This window comes from Austrofundulus limnaeus, unplaced genomic scaffold (genome assembly GCF_001266775.1).
Source record: "Austrofundulus limnaeus strain Quisiro unplaced genomic scaffold, Austrofundulus_limnaeus-1.0 Scaffold409, whole genome shotgun sequence".
Classification (NCBI taxonomy): Eukaryota; Metazoa; Chordata; class Actinopteri; order Cyprinodontiformes; family Rivulidae; genus Austrofundulus; species Austrofundulus limnaeus.
The window spans coordinates 19,226-23,962 of record NW_013952811.1 but is presented as its reverse complement, the minus strand read 5'-3'; positions in this window follow the sequence as shown (position 1 = coordinate 23,962).

Below are 4,737 nucleotides of genomic sequence, written 5' to 3'. Positions count from 1 at the left end.
ATATATGAGTTTGTATGTAATGTATGAATATAATATACAAGTTTCACTTTTTAAATGGAATTACTGAAATAAATCTACTTTTTCATGATATTCTAATTTTATGACCAGCACCTGTAAATAAAAAATGCTTATAAATAAAATGGGAGGAGTTATATATGCTTAGAAATCCTCCCATTTTACATTTAAGTCATTCAGTTGGGGTCTGTGTAAAGTGGAACTGCAATGCTTTGGTCTGAATCCCTCCTTATTRTAACTCCACAAGCCCCTCTTTCTCCCCTTTTCTGAGGTGYGTCTCAAARCARSYTGYTTTGATACYGTTTCTTTAAATCAAAACGAGCTGCTTCACACCCCTCCCCCTTCCGTTTTCCAAGGAGGTTACAGATATCTAGCATTGCTGAAACATTTTCTTGACAAATTAAAAGATGTCAGCAAGGGAAGAYTGTCCATCATGGTCCATCTCGCTCTGGCTCAGACTCTGACTCTGGCATGCAAGGCATGCTGGAGCCAGAGTCTGAGCCAGAGCGAGAGGAGAATGAAGACGACCAAACTGTAGTTGGTCAGTCCATTTTTTATTTGGCAGTTCTATYGCAAATAATTTGACATAATAGTTCAGAAAATGACATAGAAAATAGAGAAATCTTATTTGGTGGGCCAGACGGAAGTCACCCAGGGGGCCCATCTCAATCATCCAGATCATGGCAAACCCTGAGATTTGGACTTAATAGTTGATATTTGCCATATTGTTATTTGAAGATGTTTTGCTACTCATACAAACTTTCATTATTAATATTTTTAACTTGAAACTCTATTTTTTTTTGTTTGAACTGAGAAAGCTTCTTTCATGAGCAGCAAAAGGTCTTCAGATAATTTAAAGAAAATCTTCAAATGTTTTGTTTTAAAACTCTTGGGAAAGTTTAAAGATCAAGATGACATGATTACAGAGGTTAGACCCAATGATGCACACTGATACAGAGAGCTTAGATAAATCAATCATTAATTTGTTGAACAAAAAAGAAACTAAAACAAAAATGAACTAATCTCAAAGAGAAASGGAGGAGAAGCAGACATGACATGAAGCGCACACAATGCCAGACTGCAAGTGAAGTGAACGAGACATTATGGACAGGGGCTGGGGGGAAAATGATTGGGAACATTTGAGGTGTGGCAGGATCTAAAGAGCAGAAACTGAGTGAGGAAGAGTAAACTGATGGGGACACTGGGAAATATCTGAATCATGAAGAAATTAAGTTTAAAAAACACCAAAAAAACAAAACAAAACAAAACAAAAACAAATCAAGAACAACCCAAAAGAACAGATCCTGACACAGAGTGAAAGATTCAGCCTTAAAATCAAAGCTGTTCTTTCAAAATCGTGAATGTATTTAACCGGCTCCCAGACTACAGTCTCATCACACTCCCACACAAATACTAAGCAGCTCATGCAGGTAGCCCAGTCTGACAAAATGCGAGAGAAAGACAGCAAACACACAGGGGCAAATAGGGAGGAAGTGGAGAGTGTGATAAAAGGAGGGGGGAGGGAATGGTAGACACCGGAGATAGTGGGTGTTTTGTTGAAAAGAGGGGTCTGGAATGAAGGAGTTAATCTTCAGAGTAGCAGATTGGCTTATATTCCCTCTCTCCTTGTCCTTCAGAAAGAAGCAAAAGCTCTGCATTTTGAGAAACAAACATCCACTCACTCTCTCACAGTCATCCACATACAACTGGAACCCTTCAAGGAAAACAGCCAGGCTATTCCATTCATTCTGCAAATGTACACATAGTCAGGAAAGAAAGTGACTCTGATTCCGTCACACTCATGATCAGGTACTGATGTATAGAAAAGTCAATCCKCTCTGGTCAGTGGCCCATTTTTGGCACTAACACACACATGGGGGGTGACCACAGAATGGAGTCGGCGACTTGAAACATATGGGTCAATAAAACACAGGGGACGTCTTAGCTCAAAAGGAAATTGATTTTTTTTTTTCAGCGGCTGAGAGTGCGCTGTGACCTTCACCAACATTCATAGATGCTTTTCTGGCGACTTCATGATGATTGAGCCGCTTTTTGTCCTTGAATGTTAAAAAAATAAATAGATAAACTCCAATGCTACAGATCTGAGGGCTTTCAGCAACTCAGTGTATTACATCAATATTCTGAAACCATCACCTCAAGCAGTAACTTAATTGGCTTTTGCTAAAGTTTAATGCAAGGAATTTGTGTGGTTAGCTAGATATCCATGAACCCAGTTTAAATTTACAGCTGTTCTTGTACAATACCTTACCCATATAGTGCTTTATGGGTACCCATTCAGTGCATGATTATCTAATTATTGTCAATATTTTACTATATTGTTATGTGTATTTGATCAAATKACATAGATCTGGTGTTAGAAATGATTGAATCAATGATTTCAGTATATTGTGAGTACTTACTGATTGGTAATCAGTTCAATCAACTTAGAGAAGTCACATCCCTTTCCTTTGTACAAAACTGTCTAATGTATGGTATTTAAAAGGAGGGGTGTTAGTATGTATTTTCCAAGCACATTCTTCAGTTCTGTACCACAGTCAAGTACGGGTACCTCCAGTTGTGAAAATGCTATAGTTGGCTTTGCATCATAGCCTGTCTAAACTCTTCGAAATTGACCTCTGTCTCTTTAAGAACCTCCTACTGTTTCTTACACTCCCACTTCTGCACATCTTTACCATAATGTTTCAGGGGAGAGCTGCTCCAGGACGTGAGGCATTCTGTGAGTCTGTCACTTGCTTCTGCCCTGATTGGTCACCAGCCTCATCATAAGGCTGTTCAGAGGACAGGATCAGTGCTGATGCATAGCTTGCTCTTGGTGAAAACACCTCCTGGATGATCCTGGAACTGATTCTCTACTCCAGCCTGTTAGAGAACTCACCTGTGAGCCACTTACCTGTTACTCCTTGTGCTGCTCCCTGTCCGCCTCAAACCAATCTGGAAACCTGTAACTCTGTTTTGGACTTGCCTGTAAAACTTACCAATTGGACCCTCTCCTCCGAGCCGAATCCTCCAGTTTCTCCTGTAAGAAAAAGATTCATTAATCAACATTGCAACAAACAATTTACTCCATTCTGAACTGGAACTCACCAAGTCTCCCCTTTCCCTTACAGCCCTGAACCAGCACCTGTCACCTGTAAATAAAACACACTTACCTTTTTATACCAAGTCTCTGAGTCTGTTTGTTACCAAGCTGTTAGCCTTTGGTTGGTTTGAAAACCGGACAGGACGAAACCTCGAGTTCCAGGGGAGGTACTTTGTACAAATAGGCGGTGTTATGTACCAGCTCCAAATGCAGCAGTGGGCACTATTTTGCCCACCCGCAAACCCGCAGAACTAATATTCTGATGAGAATTTAGGGATTTGCGTCAACTTTATAAACTAGTAATAGACTTTACTTGCGCTAAATTAATATCGTTTATTTTCTTTGCCACTAAAACTGTAATAATATGCATCACTACATCCTTGACATGTGCAGTACTTCACATGCAGCAGTGACAATGTTGACAAAGCTGGGCTGGAGTCTCTGCCACCTCACTGTGTTCATTCTCCACATAACTACAGACCAGAATCTCTTACTCATGGTTTTAGTTTGCAGACAAAAACAAAGACTATTTTATAAATTTTTAACAAAAACTGAATGAAAGATTTTGAGTTGTGTTGACTTATATTTGTAACATTACACTTTTATGTTTGGTTTGATATCTGTGTTACAGGCTTAAACAATTTATATATTTTCTCATTTTTGGACCACTCTCTGTAAACCCTAGAGATGGTTGTGCGTGAAAATCCCAGTAGATCAGCAGTTTGTGAAATACTCAGACCAGCCCGTCTGGCACCAACAACCATGCCACGTTCAAAGGCACTCAAATCACATATTTTCCTCATTCTGATGCTCGGTTTGAACTGCAGGAGATTGTCTTGGCCATGTCTACATGCCTAAATGCATAGAGTTGCTGCTATGTGATTGGCTGATTCCACATTTGCATTAATGAGCAGTTGGACAGGTGTGCCTAATAAAGTGGCTGGTGAGTATGTATTATAGAAAAAAGTGTGTCCTAAATGTATTATCCAAACTACTCCAATTTTATTCCAAATTTTTAAAGCATACTGATTAAAAAAAACTAAACAACAAAAAAAGCAAAGCAGTTTTCATAATTGTTAATGTGCTGTAGGGGTGTAACAATACACCAATCCCCACTGATATATCCATAAATGGTTAGTGATTCAATTTCAATTACATCAAGGCAAAACAAAAATATCAATCCGTCATTGTCATCTGCCCCAAGTGGATGGAAATATCAACCATAGACCTGTGAACCAAATTAAATCAAAATTTTGTCATGACAGACTTTGTGATAACTAGAAAAGTTGTACCGTCAAACAAATTGAAATATTGTTTTGTAATAAAGCTGGCGATTTACACCCCTAGAGTTCTGTAGTTTGAGACTTGTACTAGTTATATTTATTTTTCCTATAATGCCAGTCTCTGTTTTCTAAAAATGAACTTGTAATGCTCAGGCTAACTGCAACCCACCTGCATTTATCCATCGACTTTATCCAATCGCCAAGCCATGATGTTTGGCTTACAAAGATCAAGAGCTTTACAGTGTAGTGTGTATTAAGACGAGAACATTATGGACATCCATAGGAAAAAAAAAAAGACGAGAACATTATGGACATTTTCAGCTTTGTTTGGACTCCAAA